Consider the following 26,887-nt stretch of genomic DNA (forward strand, 5'->3'; position numbering starts at 1 on the left):
TATGTGTCATCAAACTCATGAATTAAGGGACACTTAGGAGAAAGGTTTGTCTCACAAAAAACCTATACATACACAACATTTGTTCCTATTTTTTTTTTACCTCACACCATACCAATACATATAGATAGATACACCACATCACCATCTCATGTGGCCCAAGTTTTTAAAATCAGATTCAAATTTAAATTTTTAATCCCCTTCACAAGATTTACTTTTTCTAGGGCAACATGTGCAAAAAGCATTTTTTAAGCTGAACACATTTATCAAAAAAAAGTTAAAATTTAAAATTTGAAATGAAAGTAATTCTCTCTCCATTTGTTTTAATCGTCTGAAACCATCTTCATCTTTGTAACTTTTACGGTTTTTGTTTCCTTATTTTTTGGTAACCATCGACGGTGTATAACTCAAAATTTAGGCTACCACTTTTACAAATTGGGGGAAAACAACTGCATACTCTATGAGAGCTGACGAAACAAACCCAGTACCACCTCCAACAATTCAATCGATCGAGCAAGCAGTAAGAGTATATTCATTTATCTAAAGTTCGATAATTTATATTTATATTTATAATATATAGGATATTTATTTGCTGTTTCAATTAGACTTCTTCTACAAACTCTTAATTAGGGTTCTTCAAATCTCACCTGTGCTTTTTCTAAAACAGGGTTCATCTATGAAGATGTAATATACGAAGATGTAATATACGTTCTATGAAGATGTGTAATCGATACTCAGTAAGAGTATATTAATCGAATTGCATTGTGCAGATCTATAATTGAATCACAAAAAAATAGGGGATAAATATAATCGGTCAAACGAATTTTACAGGAAGTCAAAGAGATGCAATCCAATCCTTCCGATGATTTCATGAGCCTTCCTCTTGAGGTATACTAAATCTATTTTTTTTACCTTCATTCAAATTATGGTATTGGATGTTGATTGTATTAGCTCACAGTGTGTGATTTGGTTAATTACTTAGAGTAATTTTAAAATTTTCAAAATTTGTATGATAATTATCACAGTTTTAGCCATTTTTCCAAAATTAAGCTTCTTTTAACCTTAATTTTGGCGTTGATTGCTGTTATCATAGAGAATGATGGCTGACTTATTAAGTTATGTGAACTATATGTATATTTAGTAACATTTATAGCTTAAGGCTAAAAAACTTATGCCAATATCTCATTTGAAACTTGTGTTTGTGAACCTTTTTTTTGTTGTTGATTATGTTAAATTATTGGAAATTAGGGTTATTGATAATGCTAAAAACGAACATATATTTCATAGTATTATCCCTCAAGAAAGATAAGCTTTTAGTTGCAATTGTTCTATTTACAAATGATATTCGTTTAAATAATAAAAGGTGAAGACAAAAGACAGATTCGACGAATTGAAGACGCAAACGATCAAAAAGCTCAAAAGTACAAAGTACAATCAAAGTGGTTCAAATTATTGGTGAGAAACGTCTCGAAATTACAAAAGTACAAGACGCAAAACGCAAAATACAAGATATTAAATTGTACGAAAGGACGTTCGAAAATCCGGAACCGGGACCAAAGTCAACTCTCAACGCTCGACGCAACGGACTAAAAATTACAAGTCAACTATGCACATGAATATAATATAATATATAATTTATTCTTAAAATTATATATATATTATATTATATTTATAAAACCGTCGGCAAGAAGAAACAAACTCATGTGAGCTGGAAAAAGAGGCCATGCGATCGCATGGCCTGGCAGTTATAATACCATGCGATCGCATGGTGAACAGTAGCTGGCCACACTCCTATAAATTTCGTAGTTTGGTGATCAACTTAACACATCTTTTTCTTTATCTATCTTTCACTCGTGTGTGTGTGTGTATATATATATATATATATATATATATATATATATATATATATATATATATATATATATATATATATATATTATATTTTAATTTTAATTTTAATTTTAATTTTAAATTCTAATAATAAGGGTATGTTAGCGAATGTTGTAAGGGTGTAAGTCAAAATTATGTCCGTGTAACGCTACGCTATTTTTAATCGTTGTAAGTTATGTTCAACCTTTTTAAATTAATGTCTCGTAGCTAAGTTATTATTATGCTTATTTAAGCCGAAGTAATAGTGATGTTGGGCTAAATATTAAAATTGGGTAATTGGGCTTTGGACCATAATTAGGGTTTGGATAAAAGAACGACACTTGTGGAAATTAGACTATGGGCTATTAATGGGCTTTATATTAACTAAATGATACCTCGTTAATTTAATATATAGACTTATAATTTGACGTATTTATATATAACCACATACGCTTGACTGGGTACGGTGGGCGGGATATCTATAAATACCAATAATTATTCATTTGACCGGACACGGGGATGGATTAATAATCAATAGACTTGTTGAAACAGGGGTGGATTACATTCAATGGTAATTGGTGTAATTGGTAACAAAGTAGTAAAACCTTGGACTACACGCAGTCGATAACCTGGTGTATTCATTAAACAAAGTATTAAGACCTTGTTACAATTCGAATCCCCAATTAGTTAGAATATTTGACTTCGGGAATAAGAATAATTTGACGAAGACTTCCGCATTTTATGATTATGACTGATGGACTATTATGGACAAATCCGTATGGACATATTGAATAATCCAGGACAAAGGACAATTAACTCATGGTAATAAACTAAAATCAACACGTCAAACATTATGATTACGAAAGTTTAAATAAGCATAATTCTTTTATTTCATATTTAATTGCACTTTTATTTATCGCACTTTTATTTACTGTCATTTTATTTAATTGCACTTTTAATTATCGTACTTTTTAATTATAGCAATTTTATTTATCGCACTTTAATTATCGTTATTTACTTTACGCTTTAAATTAAGTTGTTTTTATTTTTAATATTTTACATTAGGTTTTAACTGCGACTTAAGTTTTAAAATCGACAAACCGGTCATTAAACGGTAAAAAACCCCTTTTTATAATAATAATATTACTTATATTTATATTTATACAAATATAGTTTTTAAAAAATATAGCGTTAAACTTGGCTAAGATCCATGTGGAACGAACCGGACTTACTAAAAACTACACTACTGTACGATTAGGTACACTGCCTATAAGTGTTGTAGCAAGATTTAGGTATATCCATTCTATAAATAAATAAATAACTTGTGTAAAATTGTATCGTATTTAATAGTATTTCCTTGTAAAAATTACTACTATTTTGTATACACCTCTACGCACATCAAGTATTTTTGGCGCCGCTGCCGGGGACACTAAAACGCCGAAAGCGCAACGCTATATATAAAAAAAAGATTCTTAGTTTACTTTTGTAAAAATACGTTTTTGTAAAAATACATTTTAATTATTAAAAATACAAAAACCATAAAAAGAAAAGAAAAACAAAATTTATATATTTTTAAGAGTTTGTTATATATATATATATATATATATATATATATATATATATATATATATATATATATATATATATATATATATAATTTCTTTTTGTAAAAGTTTCTTTATTTTTATTTCAGTTTGTAAAAATATAAGTTTTATTTAATTTATATAAATATATAAAACAGAGAAAAAAAAATATATAAAAGTATAATCTCTCGGCCCGGTACTGTAGCAGCCTATATTCTGGCCTGGAAACTTAATCCATGCGACAGAATTGAGTTTTAACTCCAATATCATGCGATCGCATGACTGGCCCTGACACGCCAGGTTTGACCTCTTTCAGCATTAATTACGGTGTAATAATTATTATTATTTTTATTAATTAAAACCCTAATTAGGGTTTATTATAATAATAGTAATTAAGTTTTAGTTTTACATTTTTGTATTTTAAGTTTAATTAGTTTTTATAAATATATAAAATTAATACTTTTATAAATAAATAATATAAAAATAATATTTTTATAAAAATTGTACTTTTTACAACTTTAAGTTTATCTTTATATTTTGTATCTTTTTATTTGTTTTAGCGTAATATTTGTATTTTTCGTTCGTATTTAGTTTTAAGTCATAGTTTTTGCCATAGTTATTTTTATTTCTAGATTCTTAGGCTTTGCCGTAAAATCCCTTAAGTGCTTTTTCTTTAGACTAAGATTTAGATGCTTTAGAATTTTGCGACGCCGTTTTAATATTTTAGTACCTTTTTAAGTAATTACCGTTTTGGATATAGAATTTCTTTTAAGCTTTAATACCTTTAGACGCAACTTTTAATTCTTAGTTTTTAGACTTTTAAGTTTCGACGTGCTACGTTTTAGTTTTTATTTTTTGACCTTTTATTTTTCGACGTTTTCCGACGCGCTCTTTTTCTTTCTTATTTTTCGCCGCTCTAGTTTTTAGGACATAGAATTTTCTATTTCTTCTCTAAAATTTCTTTAAATTTCAACGAAAAATTATTTTAAGCAGTTAAATTGATAGACATCCAAAATTTTCTGCTTCGTAGTAATAGTTGGATTTGTTAGTTGCTGAGTTGTGAGCTTCCGATTTAAAGGGTTCTGGCTCCGTGCTACATCTTTTGGCTATTCGAAACGTGGGCAAAAGCAGAAAAGTCTATTAATTTGATGACTTATATTATTTTTTTATCTTTTATAACTAATAGGATATTCAGTGAATGCACTGAGCAAAACGTTCACCACCTTTTATACGTTCACCACCTGTAACTCGATCAAGACATCTAGCTAATATTTCCGCCGTTGATTTTTCTTTAGAATCGTCATCCAGTCGACCAAGTACTCCAATTCAAATTTCCGATAATCCATTTTTTGAACCCGACCTCACAATTGAGAACCCGGAGGATTTCAGGGACAATTTAGAGATCCTGAACCACTAATCTTTCCTCCGGAACCACCAATCATTCAAACAGAGATTGTTGAGGAACAACCCATTAAATCAGAATCCTCTAGTGATTCAGATTCAACAAATTCAATCATGGAGAATCTGGAACCTCTAAGTATGGAAGACCGAATGAGAGCTAAACGCACTGGCCAAGGTCACGCAATTACTCAACCAGACATTAATGCGCCACATTATGAAATCAAAGGACAAATCCTACACATGGTAACTAATCAATGCCAATTTAGTGGTGCGCCGAAGGAAGACCCAAATGAACATCTTCGTACCTTTAATAGGATCTGTACTCTATTTAAAATCAGAGAAGTTGAGGATGAACAAATATATCTCATGTTATTTCCCTGGACTTTAAAGGGAAAAGCCAAAGATTGGTTAGAATCGTTACCTGAAGGGGCGATTGATACATGGGACGTTTTAGTTGAAAATTTTCTTAAACAATTCTTTCCGGCATCTAAAGCCGTGAGACTTCAAGGAGAAATTGTTACATTCACACAAAAGCCAAATGAAACTCTATATGAAGCGTGGACAAGATTTGAAAAGTTATTAAGAGGATGTCCGCAACATGGTTTAGACACCTGTCAAATAGTACAAATATTCTACCAAGGATGCGACATCACTACAAGAAAAGACATCGATATAGCAGCCGGTGGTTCCATTATGAAGAAAACCGCAACTGACGCTTACAAAATTATTGATAACACTGCTTCCCACTCGCATGAGTGGCACCAAGAAAAAGATATCATTAGATCATCTAAAGCAGCTAGATCCGATTCTAGCAGTGATTTTGATTCCATTTCTGCAAAGATAGATGCTGTTGAGAGATTAATGGAAAAGATGACTAAAGATATTCACACAATACGAATTAGTTGTGAGTAGTGTGGAGGACTGATGTGTGAAAAGTGGTATATGAATTGTTGTATGGAAAATACCGGTTTTAAAGATTACACACACTAACGGGCAGTGTACCCGACCGTGTAGTAGTATAGATAATGGTAAAATCCGTGTATCGTTCCAAGGACAGTTGTATTAGTCAAACTAGAATTATAAACTATATTATGATTAACTAAGCAAATGAAGCTTAAAGGTACAAGTTTTATGTTTTGTGGCTTATTTAACGATTAGCCAAATCAGAGAAGAGTAAAAGTAAAAACAATATTTTTGGTCTTTTAAATTTATAAGTGCAAGGAAAGCAATTAAGATAGTTTTGATATCAAAGAGATGAAATATGCTCATCTAGACTTTTTACCCTCGATGTGAATGTTTATTTATGATTAAGATCGGATTGATTGGTTATGCACGAGAACTAATTGATCGGTTTACCAAGAGTAGTCTTGAATAAACACTCAAACGGGATTACACGACGCAAGTGATGTTCTTGTCATCTAAGACCTCCTATTTGTAATCAACTAATTCAACTAGTCTAAAGACTTGAAGAATGATCAAGTCAATGGTGTGTTGATCATGATCCACTCCTATGTCAACTAATGGTTTAGCTTAGTTCATTCCCTTAGTCTGGTTAAATGTTCAATTCACCCAACCCAAGTAAACAAATAAGTGTGGTAATAAGATCCCTATAAACGTCACTAGATAAGGCAAATTACTAACACCTATTAGTTATATGGAATTGAGTAGTGAAAATATGTATAACAGATTCTAGGGAATTGATCGTTCACCTAGACAACTACACATATCAATTAAGCTATCTGAGAGTATCTACAAGAGTCGTTCTTACATTCCTATATAGATTAACCGTTTGAACGCAACTTACCCCTTTTGGTAAAAGATGGGTAAACACTTGTCACTAGGTGTAAATCAATATACTAAATCAGCAAGATGGTGTTTCTTAGTTGAACAAGTATACTAACTAGTTGAATCGAAAAGATTAAACATAACAAGTATGGTTCTTGTATTCAAACATCAAACTATCGTGCATGGTAACTATCAATCAAAAGTAAACATTCAACATCTCGGTTATTTATCTAGATGAACATAAAAGGAACTAGCCAACAATCATGCTAGAAAACTTAAACATAACAGTAACAAAGATAGAATTCATTGTAAATACAAGATTGACCTTTTTAGAGTAATCTTGGATGAAGCCCTTGAATGATCCTTGAATCTTCAATAATTTTAGTGTTTAGATGCAATTTGATAAGCTCAAGAACTGTTTTGAATGATATGTTTTCGTCTCTGAACAGAAAGAAAACTGGCACACTTGGAATGAAGCTGGAAAGAGGTTTAAAAAGGCTGAAAAGTAGCTGGAAAGCACTGTGCGCGGCGCGCACATAAGGGGTGCGCGGAGCGCACCACTCACCTACCACACTTTTACTTTCCAGTTCACGATCGCACTCCAATTAGAACGTTTCAGGTATTTGTGCACGGCGAAGTGCGCGGCGCGCTCTCTTGTGCGCGGCGCGCTCTGTTGAAATTGCGCGGGGCGCTCTCTGGTTTCCATTTTAATCAAATGTTCTAATCAAAGTCTTAAGTGCGCGGTGGTGTGCGCGGATAGTGCGCGGCGCGCACTGTAGCTTTCATTTTTCTGTTTCTTCATTTCTTGTTCTGGTTTTGATCTTTGAGTTGTTTCATTCATTATCTTCAACATTTCTTCAAGTATTTAATGATTCTATGCTTAATTACAATACAACGGAATAATAATGGAAATATTACATATTCGTATGAAATAACCGACGATAGGACTTGATATTGTGACTAATGATATGTCTATTTTGAGTAATATCAAAATCCCCCACACTTAACTCTTGCTTGTCCTCAAGCAAGTCTTGTTCTAATCATGCGTATACAAAACACAAATATATATGAATAAAAAAAAAACATTGGTTGAAGTACATTATACACAAATCACACGAATCACGCAAAACACACACAAAGACTCACGCTATATGGTACACAATTTTCACACGATTCACATGAAGTACACAAAACACACGCATTATTTTGTAACACAACTCACGCTATATGAACACATGTTTACACAATTGGAATACACACTCGTGAGGGTACAACACACAATTTATGAAACACACGCACACATTTGGATTGCTTGGGAGAGGTGAACTTCGATGAAAGTTCTTTAAAAATTTGGATCCTTAGGGAAAATTGGATCTTTGAGAAAACGTTTTAAGATTTTGAAAATGTCATTGCTAGTTTTAACTAGACACGTTTTCCGGTTTTAACCTCAAATTCCGGTTGAGGGTAACTGAAAATCGAAGTCTCAGTCGGCGAGTAGCAAGCTATTCGCCCCCATGATTGTAGTATCATGGAACTCTTAACCGGGCGCCCCCTGACGCGATATAAATATCGGTCTTTTATGTCAATTTTGTACAATTAAGATCAAGGGTTAAAACTGCGAAGACTAAGCTATCGCGCGGGACAGATCATGCTCCAGCTTATACACCGTAATCGGTCTTGCACTGGATAGCGACTTGGATTTACCCTACCAAGTTTATTTTCGGGTTTGAAAGTTCAAGACTTTCCCTTCCCACTGTACTTTATATCGTGAAATGATATTAGTATGAAATGACATAGTTTAGGAAGTTTGCTATATCAAGTAAGGCGAAATTCGGAAGACTTTACTTCCTTCAAGGATGAACTAGATGCATCCTTTCGTTTAGTGACTTTTATTCCTTTTTCAAGCCAAACGTACTTTAATCGTTTTAATTTTGCAAAATTTTGTGATAGTAATTCGAAAAGATTGGTAAAATCCCCCACACTTGGCTTTTTCGTTAAGGCTTTAATAATTATTTCCATTAAGAATGTGGAAGTAAGCCAAGATGTACCCGAGAGAATTAACCCCCACACTTGAAATTAAGTAAGGCCCTCATTACTTAAATCTTATTACTTAAATTCACGAGGGCATTTGTGTGAAAAGAGTTCGAAAAAACCTTGATAATAAGCCTGAGATCGTGAAACTTAGGTGAGCGATGCCGCTGAACTTAATGCCAGCATAAGAACATCGTTCATTCCTTGATCTTTATCACAAATTCCAAAATGTTTGTACGTTGCTGAACTTAATGCCAGCATCACTAAACCTTAACAATAAGAAATAAACAAGCACACAAAATAAAAATAGAAAAAAAAAATGGTGTTTTTAACACAACCACCACAAACATTAGTCTACAATACAAATATTCAAATAATTACAAACCAAAGCTTCTGAAAAATCACCAAATTGTTACCAATCATCAAATAAAGTACATTTGCCCTCTAATCATCACTAGAGAAATTACCAAAAGGCCATCCGGAGTAGGTTCCCGAACCATCATTTCGAGGTCTCCCGCGCGGGTATTGGTCCTCAAAGCGCGTCTGTGCATCCTGCATAGCCGCTTTCTCATCGTATAAGGGAGGACTCGGAACTCTGTTCGGTGTGTTATAATAGGTCGGGTTTTGGTAGGAAGTGGCATAATAATCCTGTGGGTGTTGCATATACAAACTAACATTATGGCGAAGCCAATCGCCCCTGTAATTCCCCCACCTTTGATCATACCTTGAAGCCCTATTATGTTCCCGTTGTTCTTCCTGAAATTCGTTAAATTGTCGCCTTTGTTCTTCATATTGGTCGTCTCTGTGTTGATAACCAACCTGAAAATCATGAAAACCGGAAATCACTTCCTCCAACTCTTCTTCCCGTGTCCTTTGCATCTGCCTACGCCTTCTCCTTTGAAACTGAGGTAATTCTTCTTCACTTTCAGGTTCCTCCATGTGAACCTCCTCCTGCACATTTTCTCGTCCGACACCGCTACCGCCTGCTTCATGATCGTGGGCACGGGGTGGGTTTTGAGGTGGTTCCATCCTAGGAACAAAGGGAATGAGCCGATTGTGTTGGTTGAGCTGCAAAAATTGGGCATTGATATAGTATATACTTCCCAAAGGTTCCATCATGTCCGGATTTGCTACTAGCCGGTCAAAGTTAATTCCAAACGAGCTCGCTATTCGAGTGATATAGTGACCACCTACAATAGGGTTTATATTTCTTGTCCCTGTTTCGTTTATATATTTTGCCACTGTGGTTGGAATATCAACTGGACTTTTATTGTAGATTTTGTCCATCAGAAAAACGTCTAGCCTCGTTACCTTGTTGTTTCCTTCTCTTCTTGCATTGAATGTGCAAGAAACCAACCTCTAAATTAACTTCGCCTCTTGATGATGTATTTTCGTGAATGTGCTTCGACTAGCAGCGAATTGGTAATTACTTATGTCGCTCCAAAAAATTCTGGGATTGTAGCTGGAGTCGTAATACTCTGTCTGTCGGAGATATGCGTCCAATTGATCGTCATCTAGCTCGTTATATATGTCCAAAGCACGAGCTAAATCGATTTGGCTCATTGATCGAGCCAAACCTCCCAATCTAAACCTCATAAAATCCTGCCCTCTCGGATTTAAAATGCATTGAAAGTTCAGAGTTGCGATGAATTCCTTGCACAACTCGGGGTAAATGGTTTCATTTATCCGCATAACCCGTTCCCATGCCCGAATTGTGATTTCTTGTCCGGATGACAATTGGTGTTTCACCTCTAACATTCGTGCGACTCTATTGTACTCTCTTGCTTGAACCAATGGTTCCGGGTCAAAATACCAAGTGGCTTCACATTTTTTTCTTACCACCCATTCATATTCTTCCGCGTAGTCCTCATGATCCCGGACATAAGCTAACCAAACAGCAGGATCATTTTGATCCGGTACGGGTGCTTGTTGTCTTCCTTGGTTTGAACCTTGTCCTTGTTGGGCCGCTTGACTAGATGACCTTGTCTACACATAAGAAACATCACCAAAACAAAAAGGCATATAGAAATAATACCTTGTTAGTGTTAGGTTAAATCAAAATACATGTTCAAAGATACATATAGCAATAGTTATGTTAATCCTTCAAGCAAATAAATCATTTTAAGAGCAAAGATTATCATGACTAGTATAGCATTATAGAAACCAAATTTGAACATAATCCTTAAGCACAATTTAACTCATCATGTTATTGTTACCCAAAAATCTATTAATCATATCACAACAAGCATAATTAAGTGGACACTAAAATTTTTCATGCTTACATTATCAAATTTTCATTCAATTCATGTTAGCATTCCAACTTTGAGACTTTTATTCAAGATAACAAGACTCATAAAACATCCAAAATCATCTTCAATCAACCCACAATTACTAATTACAAACTATCCTTAACACATTATCAAGCTAGCAATTCTATTGGCATGTAAACCCTAGAATATCATAAAAATACAATGGAATCTTCAATTTTAAGGCATACAAGGTGTACATAATATTTATAGCATGTTAATGTTCACAAAAATCATGAATTTAAAGAAAACCCACTTAAATTCTTCAACAAATTCGAATTTAAGAGATTAAAATCGATGTATTAAAAAGAATAAAAAGTAGAAGAACATGAACATACTCTCCTCATCTTGAATTTGCTTGAAAATGGAAGAGATTTTGTGAAGATTGGATGAAAATTGGTTAGGGTTTGGTAGGTTTTTGAGTTTGGAAGAGATAGATGCAGAATTTGGGGATGAAAAATGGTAGAAGTCGGGGTTGGGATTTTTGTGGTTGAGAATTAAAAGTGGGCCCCACAATAATTGAACCAGTAAATAGCTGAACGGAGGGGTGCGCGGAGTGCACACAGAAGTGTGCGCGGCGCGCACAAGCTTGCACGGTGTTTTTCTTTTTGGTTTTGCGCGGAATGTACCAGAGACTAACTCAGGAAGCTTGCTGATCAAAATTTTTCCCGATATAATGAATTCAGTGGTGTGCGCGGGGCGCACAAACAAGGGTGCGCGGCGCGCACCATGTTTTCTTCACTGTTTTTTCGCTTTTGATCAGTTTAGCTTTAGTTGGTAACTTTTAAGGTTATCACAGAAGTAAAAATCACACAGAATCACTCAAAATCATGCAATCCTAATTCTACCATTCGTGAAGGTTTAAAATTTGAGTCGCTTCACTCGACTCTTCCCCCAAACTTAGGTAGCTTTGGGGTCGAAGATGAGGTTGACCTCATCTTCAATATTCATGGGTCCATCAACATATAGTTTGACCCTGTGCCCGTTTACCTTAAACGTGTCACCTTTTGCGTTTCTTAACTCCACCGTTCCATATGGAAAAACCTTATTAACCACAAATGGTCCCATCCATCGGGACTTGAGTTTTCCAGAGAAAAGATTAAATCGTGAGTTAAATAACAAGACACGATCACCCTCTTTAAAATCTTTTGGATTCCTGAGACGGTTATCGTGCTAAACTTTGGTCTTTTCCTTGTAAATGAGTGAGTTTTCATAGGCATTTTGTCTCAACTCATCCAACTCATTAAGTTGGTTTAGACGGAGGTTTCCCGCTTCCGTAAGATCGAGATTACATGTCTTAAGAGCCCAATGTGATTTGTGCTCTATCTCCAAAGGGAGATGACATGCCTTCCCATAGACTAAGCGGTAAGGTGTGGTTCCAATAGGAGTTTTGTAGGCGGTTCTAAACGCCCACAAAGCATCGTCAAGCTTTGTTGACCACACCTTAGGATTTGATCCAACTGTTTTCTCAAGGATCCTTTTCAATGCCCGATTTGTGTTTTCAACTTGCCCACTTGTTTGTGGGTGATAAGATGTAGAAATTTTATGGGTTACCCCATATCGTTTCAACACCTTTTCCAATTGGGTGTTGCAAAAATGGGTACCACGGTCACTAATTAATGATTTCGGGGTACCAAATCGGGCAAAAAGCTCTTTAAGAAAAATTATAACAACTCGTGCATCGTTTGTGGGGAGAGCCTTTGCCTCCGCCCATTTTGACACGTAGTCAACTGCAACGAGTATGTATTGGTTGGAATTAGATTTTGGGAATGGTCCCATGAAATCAATGCCCCAAATGTCGAAAACCTCACAAACTTGGATTATGTTTTGAGGCATTTCGTCTTTCTGACTAATTTTTCCCGCCCTTTGGCAAGAATCGCATGATTTACATACTTGGTGGGCATCCTTGAAGATGGTAGGCCAATAAAAACCGGCCTCATAGACTTTTCTCCCCGTGACTTGGGGTCCGAAATGTCCACCAGTGGGACCAAGATGACATTGGAGAAGAATCTGATTGCATTCTTCCCCGGAGACACATCGACGGATTATCCCATCGGGACACCGTTTGAAGAGATACGGGTTTTCCCAAAAATAGTATTTTATGTCACTGAAAATCTTTTTTCGTTTCTGATGTGACATACCGGTTTCTAGGAATCCACCCGCAAGATAGTTGGCTATGTCTACAAACCATGGATCATCAATTTTCTCAATCTTCATGAGATTTTCGTCTGGAAAGTTATCTTGGATAACAGTCTCATGGAGAACCCCAAGATTCGGGTTCTCAAGTCGAGAAAGGTGATCGGCAGCTAGGTTTTCGGCCCCCTTTTTGTCTTTAATATCGATGTCAAATTCTTGCAAAAGCAAGACCCAACGTATTAACCGGGGTTTAGCATCTTGCTTAGCAAGCAAGTACTTCAATGCCGAGTGGTCTGTATAGACAACCGTCTTTGCTAGTACCAAATAGGATCGGAATTTATCAAACGAAAAGACGATTGCCAGGAGTTCCTTCTCGGTGGTAGTGTAATTAAGTTGGGCTCCTTGCAATGTCTTGCTAGCATAATAAATGGGCTTGAAATGTTTTTCAATTCTTTGCCCCAAGACGGCACCAATAGCAAAGTCACTAGCGTCACACATAAGTTCGAATGGTATTGACCAATTCGGTGATATGAGAATGGGTGATTGTGTGAGCTTTGCCTTAAGTAGGTTAAAGGCGGTAAGACACTCGTCCGTAAAGACAAATGGAGCGTCTTTCTCAAGAAGTTTGTTCATGGGGGTTGCAATTTTGGAAAAATCTTTAATGAACCGCCGGTAAAAACCGGCGTGCCCCAGAAAAATTCTTACGCCTTTTACATTTGACGGTGGTGGTAATTTGGCTATGACTTCCACTTTAGCTCTATCCACCTCCAGACCTGCACAAGAAATTTTATGACCCAATACAATGCCCTCTTTTACCATAAAATGGCATTTTTCCCAGTTTAGCACAAGATTTGATTCTTCACACCTAATCAACATACGCTCAAGATTATGAAGACATGAGTCAAAAGAATCACCGAAGACTGAAAAGTCATCCATGAATACTTCCATAAAGTCTTCAATCATATCATGAAAAATAGCTACCATACACCTTTGAAAGGTAGCAGGAGCATTGCATAAGCCAAAGGGCATACGTCGATAGGAGAAAGTACCATAAGGGCATGTAAAGGTCGTTTTCTCTTGGTCCTCTGGTGCTATAGGGATTTGGAAATATCCCGAGAAACCGTCAAGAAAACAATAAAAGTTCTTTCCTGCCAACCTTTCCAACATTTGATCAATGTAAGGAAGAGGAAAATGGTCTTTTCGGGTAGCATCATTTAATTTTCTGTAATCAATACATACCCTCCAACCCGTGATAGTCCTGGTAGAAATTAATTGGTCGTCTTCATTTGTGACAACGGTCATGCCACCCTTTTTGGGCACGCATTGGACCGGACTCACCCAAGGGCTATCCGAAATTGGATAAATGAGACCTGCCTCTAGGAGTTTGACAATCTCCTTTTTAACAACTTCTTGCATATTAGGGTTGAGTCGCCTTTGTCTTTGTACACATGGCTTATAGTTATCTTCCATTAATATCTTATGCGTACAATAAGAGGGACTTATACCCTTGATGTCATGAATTTTCCATGCTAGAGCCGTTTTATGGGCTTTTAACATGGAAACAAGTTTAGACTTCTCACTTACAGAGAGTTCGGATGAAATGATAACCGGGAGAGTAGAACCTTCTTGTAGGTAAGCATATTCCAAGTGTTTTGGAAGTGGCTTGAGTTCTAAAACGGGAGGTTCTTCAATCGATGTTTTACATCGGTACTCATTTCCTAAATTCAACTTTCTGTATTCTTCATCATTTGGCTCATAACCGTTAGCCATCAAGGTGGTCAACATCTCCACTTCTTCCAACATATTCTCTTCATCACCTTCCGCAAAAATGCATTCTCCCGTACCTTGCAATTCTGGAAATTCCTGCAACAACTCCGAATATGTGTCTATGGTTTGCACATAATAACATTGATCATCATTAGACTCGGGGTATTGTAGGGCATGGTCAACGGAAAAGGTAACCTTCATATCCTCAATACTAAGGGTCAATTTCTGCCCATGAACATCTATCATAGCTCTAGCGGTATTGAGGAAAGGTCGACCTAATATAAGAGGCACACGTGTGTCCTCATCCATGTCCAAAATTACAAAGTCAGCCGGAAATACTAGGGTACCTACTTTTACTAACATATTCTCTAAAATTCCACGAGGGAATTTAACAGAGCGGTCCGCTAGTTGAATTGCCATTCGGGTTGGTTTTAGTACCCCGGGGTTTAGCTTAACATATAATGAATAAGGCATTAAATTTATGCTAGCCCCTAAATCCGCTAATGCTTTAATGCATTCCAAATCTCCCAGGAGACATGGTATGGTAAAACTTCCAGGATCTGCTAATTTCTTTGGTATTTTGTTCATTAAAATTGCTGAACAATTAGCATTCATGGTGACGGATGAAAGTTCCTCCATTTTCTTCCGATTAGTAAGTAAGTCTTTTAAGAACTTAGCATACTTGGGCATACCTGAGATTACATCAATGAAAGGCATATTTATGTTAATTTGTTTAAACATATCTAGGAATTTTGACCTTTCGGCCTCTAGCCTTTCTTGTTGTTGTTTTCTTGGGTATGGGAGCGGTGGTTGATATGGTTTCACTACGGGTTTTTCCCGTTCTTCCTTTTCAACCACTTTTTCCGGCTCCTTAACCGGTTCATCATTTCGGTTCAACGGAACACTAAAATCAGAATTTTCGGGCATTTTTGGAGCATCATATGCTAAACCACTCCGTGTGGTGATAACATTGGCGTGCTCATTTCGAGGGTTCTTATTTGTATCGCCCGGTAAACTGCCTGGTTTTCTCTCACTAAGTAAATTAGCTAAACCACTCATTTGTTTCTCTAAATTCTGAATTGAGGCTTGTTGATTTCGAAACTGGTGTTCGTTTTTCTCGTTGGTTTGGTTTATATTTGTGACAAGCTGAGTTTGTGATGAAATCAACTTTTCCAACATACTCTCCAAATTTGACTTTTTTTCTTCCTGTTGGGGTTTTTGATAAAAACCCGGAGTTTGTTGTTGGAACCCACTACTTGACCCTTGTTGGTAATTGGAATTTTGACCTTGAGGGTTGTAGGGGTTGTTAAAGTTCCGGTTAAATTGGGCTCTTCCTTGAAATTGATTGTTATTTCTTTGGCTTATGAAAGCCACTTCTTCTTTTTGAGCCATTGTTAAACCGGCATCACAATCTTTTCCTAAATGAAGACCACCACAGTATTCACAACCTACTTTCATACTATGAATTTCCTTGGTGATTTTATCCATGGTTCGAGCAACACCGTCTATTTTAACACTTAGGGAACTAAGGTCATCATAGGCGCCGGCGCTCTGGACTTGAGCATTACGAGTAATTGGGCGTTCTTGATGCCACTCATGAGAATAATCGGCTAGCTTCTTGATTATTTCATAAGCCTCTTGCTCGGTTTTGTCCATAAGAGAACCACCGGCCGCTTGGTCAATTGAAATTCGGGTTGCTACATCACAACCTTTGTAAAAGATTTGGACCTTTTGAAAGGTATCCAAACCATGGTTTGGACAACCTCTTAGCATTTTGGAAAATCGATTCCATGCTTCGTACAGAGTTTCCATCGGCTTTTGACAGAATTGGGTAATTTCGTGTTGGAGTCTCGCGGACTTGGATGCTGGAAAAGATTTCTTAAGAAATTTTTCCAACATACCATCCCACGTTTCTATCGTAGCCTCGGCCAATGAATCTAACCAACTTCGTGCTTCCCCTTGGAGTGTCCAAGGGAAAAGTCTTAATAATATAGCCTGGTCAGTTTCTGGTTTAAGTTTAAAAAGAAGACATATCTCTTGAAAGAGACGAATATGTTCGTTTGCATCTTCATTCGGACCACCACCAAATTGACACCTGTTATTAATCATTTGAAGAATAGGTCCTTTTATTTCAAAAGTTACCTCACCAGTAGGTGGAGTAATAGCACTACCTTGTCCGGTCCGGGTTGCTTTCATCTTTGCTGCCATTGATTGTCGTGGTACCAACGGTCTTTCTCCTTCCATTTCAAAATTTGGGGGTTGAACGGGTTTACCAAAGTCTGAATATCGAGGCTTGGTCGTACTTGATTCTGAATCAAAGGTTTCTTGCTTTGATGAAGATTCAAAAATTTCAAGTACTTCTTTTGAAATCCTACCAAGCTTTCTATCAGGTTCTGTAAACGGAGTAAGTAATGGAGATTCTGAACTTCGGGTATGTGGCATATGCGACCTATAAACTGTCAATCACACAACTAACAAAAACTATTAAACATACCGATTCTATAAGTTTAAAAAAAAAATCAAAGACTATTAATAATTTAAAATAATTAAGAAACTACTTAATCACGAATCAGTTAATAATTCTATTTTGACACAAAACTGCTCCCCGGCAGCGGCGCCAAAAAACTTGATGTGTGAAAAGTGGTATATGAATTGTTGTATGAAAAATACCGGTTTTAAAGATTACACACACTAACGGGCAGTGTACCCGATCGTGTAGTAGTATAGATAATGGTAAAATCCGTGTATCGTTCCAAGGACAGTTGTATTAGTCAAACTAGAATTATAAACTATATTATGATTAACTAAGCAAATGAAGCTTAAAGGTACAAGTTTTATGTTTTGTGGCTTATTTAACGATTAGCCAAATCAGAGAAGAGTAAAAGTAAAAACAATATTTTTGGTCTTTTAAATTTATAAGTGCAAGGAAAGCAATTAAGATAGTTTTGATATCAAAGAGATGAAATATGCTCATCTAGACTTTTTACCCTCGATGTGAATGTTTATTTATGATTAAGATCGGATTGATTGGTTATGCACGAGAACTAATTGATCGGTTTACCAAGAGTAGTCTTGAATAAACACTCAAACGGGATTACACGACGCAAGTGATGTTCTTGTCATCTAAGACCTCCTATTTGTAATCAACTAATTCAACTAGTCTAAAGACTTGAAGAATGATCAAGTCAATGGTGTGTTGATCATGATCCACTCCTATGTCAACTAATGGTTTAGCTTAGTTCATTCCCTTAGTCTGGTTAAATGTTCAATTCACCCAACCCAAGTAAACAAATAAGTGTGGTAATAAGATCCCTATAAACGTCACTAGATAAGACAAATTACTAACACCTATTAGTTATATGGAATTGAGTAGTGAAAATATGTATAACAGATTCTAGGGAATTGATCGTTCACCTAGACAACTACACATATCAATTAAGCTATCTGAGAGTATCTACAAGAGTCGTTCTTACATTCCTATATAGATTAACCGTTTGAACGCAACTTACCCCTTTTGGTAAAAGATGGGTAAACACTTGTCACTAGGTGTAAATCAATATACTAAATCAGCAAGATGGTGTTTCTTAGTTGAACAAGTATACTAACTAGTTGAATCGAAAAGATTAAACTTAACAAGAATGGTTCTTGTATTCAAACATCAAACTATCGTGCATGGTAACTATCAATCAAAAGTAAACATTCAACATCTCGGTTATTTATCTAGATGAACATAAAAGTAACTAGCCAACAATCATGCTAGAAAACTTAAACATAACAGTAACAAAGATAGAATTCATTGTAAATACAAGATTGACCTTTTTAGAGTAATCTTGGATGAAGCCCTTGAATGATCCTTGAATCTTCAATAATTTTAGTGTTTAGATGCAATTTGATAAGCTCAAGAACTGTTTTGAATGATATGTTTTCGTCTCTGAACAGAAAGAAAACTGGCACACTTGGAATGAAGCTGGAAAGAGGTTTAAAAAGGCTGAAAAGTAGCTGGAAATCACTGTGCGCGGCGCGCACATAAGGGGTGCGCGGAGCGCACCACTCACCTACCACACTTTTACTTTCCAGTTCACGATCGCACTCCAATTAGAACGTTTCAGGTATTTGTGCGCGGCGAAGTGCGCGGCGCGCTCTCTTGTGCGCGGCGCGCTCTGTTGAAATTGCGCGGGGCGCTCTCTGGTTTCCATTTTAATCAAATGTTCTGATCAAAGTCTTAAGTGCGCGGTGGTGTGCGCGGATAGTGCGCGGCGCGCACTGTAGCTTTCATTTTTCTGTTTCTTCATTTCTTGTTCTGGTTTTGATCTTTGAGTTGTTTCATTCATTATCTTCAGCATTTCTTCAAGTATTTAATGATTCTATGCTTAATTACAATACAACGGAATAATAATGGAAATATTACATATTCGTATGAAATAACCGACGATAGGACTTGATATTGTGACTAATGATATGTCTATTTTGAGTAATATCAAGGACCACATTTGACAAAAGATTGTCTCAGTATTGAACCAACAATGGAACAAAGAGAGAATGTTTCATATCTAAACCATAGGCCTGGAAATAATTATCAGAATAATTATCAACTGCCAAGACCAATCTACAATCAAAACCAGAATTATAACCGAAATGTTCCATACAACAACCAACAAGGTCCTAACAATCAACAAGTATCCAATAATACTTACAATCAGCAAAGACCTATTTTTCCAAATAAACCACCACAAACCGATGATAAAAAGCCAAATTTAGAAGATATGATGTCGAAACTAGTTGAATCTTAAATGCAGTTTTTCACATCTCAGAAACAAACCAATGAACAAAATGCTCAAGCATTTAGAAATCAACAAGCTTCTATTCAAAATATGGAACAAGAAGTAAGTAACCTAGCAAGGTTAATAGGTGAAAGAAAATCGGGAAGTCTACCTAGCGATACAAATGCTAATCCCCGGAATGAAACAGCTAAAGCCATTACCACAAGAAGTGGTATTACACTTAAACCACCTGAAATACATGTAATCTCTGATGAAGCTATTCCTACTCTACAAGAACTACAATCTGAGCAAGATAAGGAAACAGAACCGGTAGTTGAAAAGGTTAATGAAGATAACACAGTTAAGGCTAAACCTTATGTTAAACCATACCAACCACTACTTCCTTACCTGAGTAAAATGAGAAAAGAGAGACTCGAAGTCGAGCAATCCAAATTCTTGGATATGTTTAAACAAATAAATGTCAACCTTCCTTTTATTGATGTGATTTCAGGAATCCCAAGATATGCTAAATTCTTGAAAGATCTAATCACAAATAGAAAGAAAATGGAAGAACTCTCGGCTGTTACTATGAATGCTAATTGCTCTGCAGTACTATTGAATAAGATACCAGAAAAATTATCAGATCCAGGAAGTTTCACGATTCCATAATTTCTGAGTTGTCTTAGTTCAATAGAAGCATTGGCAGATTTAGGTGCTAGTATAAATTTAATGCCGTATTCACTAAACGCTAAACTAGACCTTGGAGAATTGAAACCAACACGAATAAGCATACAACAAGCCGATCGATCAGTAAAATATCCTAGAGGGATAATGGAGAACATGCTAGTTAAAGTTGGTACTTTAGTATTTCCAGTAGATTTTGTTATTCTGGACATGGAAGAAGATTCTCGAGTTCCTCTCATATTAGGAAGACCATTCTTAAACATGGCTAAAGCAATAATAGACGTGTTTGGTAAGAAACTGACCCTAAGTATAGAGGACGAGAGTGTTACCTTTTCAGTTGATAGAGCAATGCAACAACCGCAATCTGCAGATGATACATGTTATTATATTCAAACTATAGATTCACATGCAGAATTGTTAGAAGAATTTCCAGAATTACAAGGAACAGGAGAATGTTCTTTAGGGGAAGGAACTGAACCAATTGATGAAACTGAAATGTTAGCTACACTTATGGCTAATGGATATGAACTAACAACAGAAGAAATTCAAATGCTAAAAGAGGAAGACAGATATCGATATAAATCATCGATAGAAGAACCACCGACATTAGAGTTAAAGCCACTTCCAAACCATGTGAAATATGCTTATTTACATGGTGAATCTGAATTACCTGTAATAATATCGTCTTCTCTTACTGAAAATGAAAAATCTCAACTCATTTCTGTGTGGGAAGATTCATGATATTAAAGGCATAAGTCCTTCGTATTGCACACATAAAATCCTTATGGAAGAAGGTCATAAAACGTATGTGCAACGCCAACGAAGACTAAATCCTAATATGCAAGATGTTGTTAAGAAAGAAATTTATTAAATTGCTTGATGCAGGTTTAATTTATCCAATCTCTGATAGTCCATGGGTAAGCCCAGTTCAATGTGTACCTAAGAAGGGTGGCATAACTGTCATCACAAATGAAAAAAATGAGCTTATTCCTACTAGGACTGTAACAAGATGGCGTGTTTGTATTGATTATAGAAAATTAAATGACGCCACCAGAAAAGATCACTTTCCCTTACCTTTCATTGATCAAATGTTGGAAAGATTAGCCGGAAACAGTTACTATTGTTTTCTTGACAGTTTTTTCGGATATTTTCAAATTCCAATAGCACCCGAAGATCAAGAGAAAACCACATTCACGTGCCCTTATGGTACTTATGCTTACAAACGCATGCCATTTGGACTTTGCAACGCCCCTGCAACCTTTCAAAGGTGCATGATGGCGATTTTTCACGACATGATAGAAGAATGCATGGAAGTTTTCATGGATGACTTTTCAGTCTTCGGTGATACATTTGAATCATGTCTAGTTAATCTTGAACGAATGCTTATTAGATGCGAACAATCAAATCTAGTACTTAATTGGGAGAAATGCCATTTCATGGTTAAAGAAGGCATCGTTCTTGGTCATAAAATTTCAAATGAAGGAATTGAAGAGGATAGAGCTAAAGTAGATGTAATTGCTAAACTTCCACATCCCACCAATGTTAGAGGAGTTAGGAGTTTTCTAGGGCATGCCGGTTTTTACCGACGTTTCATAAAAGATTTTTCTAAAATTGCCACTCCTATGAATAAACTCCTAGAAAAGGATGCTCCATTCATCTTTTCAGATGAATGCATAAAATCTTTTAATATTCTTAAAGAGAAACTCACTAATGCGCCGATCATGATAACTCCAAATTGGAATCTACCATTTGAACTTATGTGCGATGCAAGTGATTTTGCAATGGGAGCCATTTTAGAACAAATGATTGAAAAACGATTTCAACCTATTTATTATGCTAGTAAGACGTTACAAGGAGCACAAACAAATTACACAACTACTGAAAAAGAACTCCTTGCTATTGTCTTTGCTTTTGACAAATTTCCTTCATATCTCGTTCTAGCTAAAACGGTGGTCTATACCGACCATTCTGCTCTTAGATATCTATTTTCGAAACAAGATGTCAAACCACGATTAATCCGTTGGATCTTACTCTTACAAGAATTCGATATTGAAATCCGAGACAAAAGGGGAGCAGAAAATCTCGCCGCTGATCATCTTTCTCGTCTTGAAAATCCTGAATTAGAAGTTCTAAATGAATCGACTATACAAGACAACTTTCCTGATGAATATCTATTAAAGATAGATTATAATGAAATTCCATGGTTTGTAGACTATGCAAACTATTTAGTATGTGGATTCCTTGAAAAAGGGTTGTCATACCAAAAACGAAAGAAATTCTTTAGTGATATAAAACACTATTTCTGGGAAGATCCACATTTGTTTAAAAGTTGTCCCGATGGAATAATACGCCGATGTGTATTCGGAGATAAAGCCAGTCAAATCTTAAACTATTGTCACACAGGACCAACAGGAGGGCATTATGGGCCTCAACTTACAGCAAGAAAAGTTTACGATGCTGGATTCTATTGGCCTACAATTTTCAAAGACGCACACCTTCTTTGCAAATCCTGTGATGCTTGTCAAAGGGCCGAAAAAATAAGTCAACGTGGTGAAATGCCACAAAATGTCATTCAAGTATGTGAAGTATTTGACATTTGGGGTATTGACTTTATGGGTCCATTTCCAAAATCTCATAATAATCTCTACATTCTCGTTGCTATTGATTATGTATCTAAATGGGCGGAAGCACAAGCTCTCCCAACTAATGATGCACGAGTTGTAGTCAACTTCTTAAAACGTCTTTTTGCTACGTTTGAAACACCGAAAGCTTTAATAAGTGATCGGGGTACTCATTTCTGTAATAATCAACTTGAGAAAGTTCTCAAAAGATATGGAGTAACTCATAAAATCTCAACCGCTTATCATCCACAAACAAGTGGACAAGTTGAAAATACCAACCGAGCTTTAAAACGTATTTTAGAAAAACCGTAGGATCAAATCCGAAGGAATGGTCCATGAAATTGGAGGATGCACTTTGGACTTTTAGAACAGCCTACAAAACTCCAATTGGAACCACACCTTTTAGACTCGTTTACGGAAAAGCATGTCATCTTCCAGTAGAAATTGAGCATAAAGCATTTTGGGCTTTGAAGACATGTAATCTTGATTTGCATGAAGCTGGACGTCTACGGTTAAGTCAACTAAACGAAATAGAAGAATTGAGACATGAAGCATACGAAAATTCATTAATCTATAAAGAAAGAACGAAGAAATGGCATGATAAAAGAATCAGAAGTTCAAAAGAATTTAAAGAAGGAGACAGAGTTCTTCTTTTCAATTCAAGATTCAAGCTATTTCCTGAAAAATTGAAATCAAGATGGTCTGGACCATTTATAGTCAAAAGAGTTTTCCCATACGGAACAATAGAGTTAATAAATTCAAATGGGATTGAATTTAAAGTTAATGGTCACAGAGTTAAACATTACATACATGGTCTGATGGAAGTTGACAGTGAATTTAATCATAATTTCACCACTCAAGAAAACCCTCAAAATGAAAACATAAATATGTTATCAACAACATATGAAAATTCAAAATTAAAAAATGAGGAGGATTCAAATTGGAATGATGAAGAAGAATTTCTATACAAACCTCTCATTCCAAGAAATGAAGAAAAAGAAGTTCAAATAGAAGTGAAAGAACCAAGAAAAGAACACCCGAAAAAGGTTAACAAACCAACTCGACTTACTAAAGTAGGAGATCCGGGTGAATTTATCATTTCTTACTTGCTTAATGATGGTGCTATATATAATGGACTCGCAGATTTAGGAGCAAGTGCAAATATTAGGCCTCTTTTCTTATACAAAAGATTAGGTATGGGTAAATTAAAACCAACCAAAATAGGTGTTCAATCATTTGACCTAACCATTAAACACCCGGTTGGAATAGCAAATAATTTACTTGTTAACGTGGGAAGTTTGACATTTGTTGCAAACTTCATAGTGATTAATATGGAGGAAAACCTTTATATTCCTCTAATTTTAGGTCGCCCATTTTTAGCAACAACCAAGGCGTTCATTGATGTAAGAGAAGGTAGAATGACACTTAGGGATGGTGATAAATTGATCACCTTTGTGAACCGAAAGTTTAGATCTCCACCAACCAAAACTGTTAGACCAATAAAAACACATAAGTGTGGGGAAGATGAAGAAACACTTAATGATGATCCGATCACAAAGAACCCTGTTGATGATACGAAATTAGATGAACCCGTTTTTAACAGTTCAACGAAGAAACTTTATAAACGGATTCATGATGCTAGGATTAAGGGAAACTTTAAGTTATGTAACCGATTAGTATCCAATTTATCGCCAAAAGAAAAGGCGATGTTAGTTGAATTTGTGAAAGTTACGGAGGAAATCAACAAATGGATTGAAGCAAAAGTCAGAGATATACAAGTTGTTGATGATCCAATTGAAAATAACGTTAATCACAATTTCAACACCACATCTAACTAAGTGTGGGGAGGTTCGAATCTTTTTAGAGTAATATGTATTTCTGTTAGAGTTAGATATTCTGTTTTCGTGTAGTTCTCGAGAATGGAATCCGAATGGTCTTTCCCTAGCAGACCCTAAAGAACTAGTCTTCTCCCCCCATTCTGAATTTTTATTTTTTTAGGTTTTACGAGATGAAGAATTCCTTTGATCTGAACCATGGTCTAATGCTACATGCAATGATTACTAAACGTAATAATGACACACTTCCGAGTGAACTGGTATCATTAATAAGAGAAAAAATGGACGGAGTAAGAAAAGAACTCAGAAAAGATCATCATACGATACATTTTGGTAAAGGAAAATCAAAATCTGTAACAAAAAGAAGAGCACGACACCTTGAAAGATGTTACAAATGCGGAAAATGGTCACACGAAGGCAAATGTTCAAATAATCAAACATATTCAAACACCGATTTTGTTACTCTATGCAGAGAAGGACCGTTCATATGTTTAGAAGAAAAAATATTGAAGATTCGAGGTTATGCTTACGTAGCTATGGAGAACCAAATCACACGACTCTCCTATGAGTCGGCTAAAGCAGGTCTCTGAGAATTCTTTTTCACAGGTATGTATGTACAGTTTTTTTTTTTTTTGCTTTTAACCTTTTGATAATAAACGCTGAATCATTCGTTATAAAGTATTAAATTGGTATTCAATAAAATTAGGTATGCGTAACCGAAATTATTGATATCATACAAAAATTTATTACATCACTGCGAAATTTACCGTTTATTCTTAAGGTATAAATATCTTTAATCAATCAACCCAAAATATTTCAGAAATTTGTCAGGAGTAAAACTAGGTCATTGAACAGAAATTACTTTACCGAAAAGAGGGGCGTATATTTTTGATAATATTTGATTGATTAAAGTGGGATAAAAGATCAAAAAGATTTTAATTTTTAATTTTTACCATGTTTTTTTAAAATTAATATATAAATATTAAATTAATATTGTAAACTTTTTAAAATCAATATATTTAAGTTTGTAAATATTTGAACTTTTTAAAATCAATATATTTAAGTTTGTACCTATTTGAAATATTAATTTTTAAAATAAGTTTGTATGTATAAAAACAAAAATATAATATAAGTTTGGTGTGAATTTTTAATTTTAATAATATGAATTTTTAATTTTATACATTCTAAATTTAAGTTTGGGGTGAATTTAAAAACAAAAATTTACTTTATTTCACTAAGTTAAAAATTTGACTTTTAAAATTCGTCGTGAGTTGAAAACTAGGTCGTTGAACCGAAATTGCTCTACCCAAGGGAGGGACGAGAACTTTTATTATCATTATTTTTAATCTTATTGAATTAAAGTATGCCAAAAACATTTAAAAAACCTAAAACTCTTTGCTTTTAAAACGACGCTTAAAAAGTAACAAATTTTAAAACTTTGTTGAGAGACGGACTAGGACAACGATCCGAAACGCCCTCACTCCTAAAAAGAAACAAAATTTTAAAATTTTATTAATTTATGTTTCAAAAGTATAAGGTTTTTATAAATAAAAAAAAACAACAGACCCCATGCGATCGCATGGGGTTTCCCCTTAAAATCCATGCGATCGCATGGGAGGAAAATACTGGGCAGATCAAAAAGGCCACGAGCTCTCTGCTCTTCACACCACCACACACACAAACACCCGAAAATTCTCCCAAATCACCTCTAAAATTCGCAAATTTTCACCATAATTCGTCAAATTTCTCGCTCTAATCATGAATTTGATAAGAAGTTTATCAAGAAGGGTAACAATTTCACCCCTAAACCTCTTTAAATTTGATTTTTAGTGTTCTTGAGCTAAAATTTTCCTAATTTGATTTTGTTAATTTTTAGTGTAATTAGAGTTAAATTGTTAGTATTTTATGCATGTATAACCTAGATTGATGCTATTTAACATGATTTGAAGCCAAAAACTTTAAAATTTTTAGGAATCTAGGGTTTGTGTTCTTGAGCAATTTGGGGCTTTTTGATATAAACAGGTTATGGCCGATTTTTGTCATGAATTATTGCTAAATTAAGTAGTGTAACATGTTTAGGTAGCTAAATGATCCAAACTTTAATCCTAAACA

The 26,887-nt window shown here is 35.3% G+C and overlaps 1 long non-coding RNA gene and 1 other non-coding gene across 2 annotated transcripts in view; one reads left to right on the forward strand and one right to left on the reverse strand.

Annotated features, from left to right (window-relative positions):
- The first annotated feature begins 609 nt into the window (after positions 1–609).
- Positions 610–26,887, forward strand: part of LOC139904089 (uncharacterized) — a 74,030-nt gene continuing 47,752 nt past the window's right edge. The window contains exons 1-2 of the long non-coding RNA XR_011778653.1: positions 610–734; positions 829–885. This is a non-coding gene — a long non-coding RNA (uncharacterized lncRNA). The remainder of the gene's footprint in view (positions 735–828; positions 886–26,887) is intronic.
- Positions 5,349–5,455, reverse strand: LOC139845959 (small nucleolar RNA R71). The gene has a single exon (XR_011758709.1). It is a non-coding gene; the product is annotated as a small nucleolar RNA R71 (small nucleolar RNA).

Source organism: Rutidosis leptorrhynchoides, chromosome 4 (assembly GCF_046630445.1).
Source record: "Rutidosis leptorrhynchoides isolate AG116_Rl617_1_P2 chromosome 4, CSIRO_AGI_Rlap_v1, whole genome shotgun sequence".
Lineage (NCBI taxonomy): Eukaryota > Viridiplantae > Streptophyta > Magnoliopsida > Asterales > Asteraceae > Rutidosis > Rutidosis leptorrhynchoides.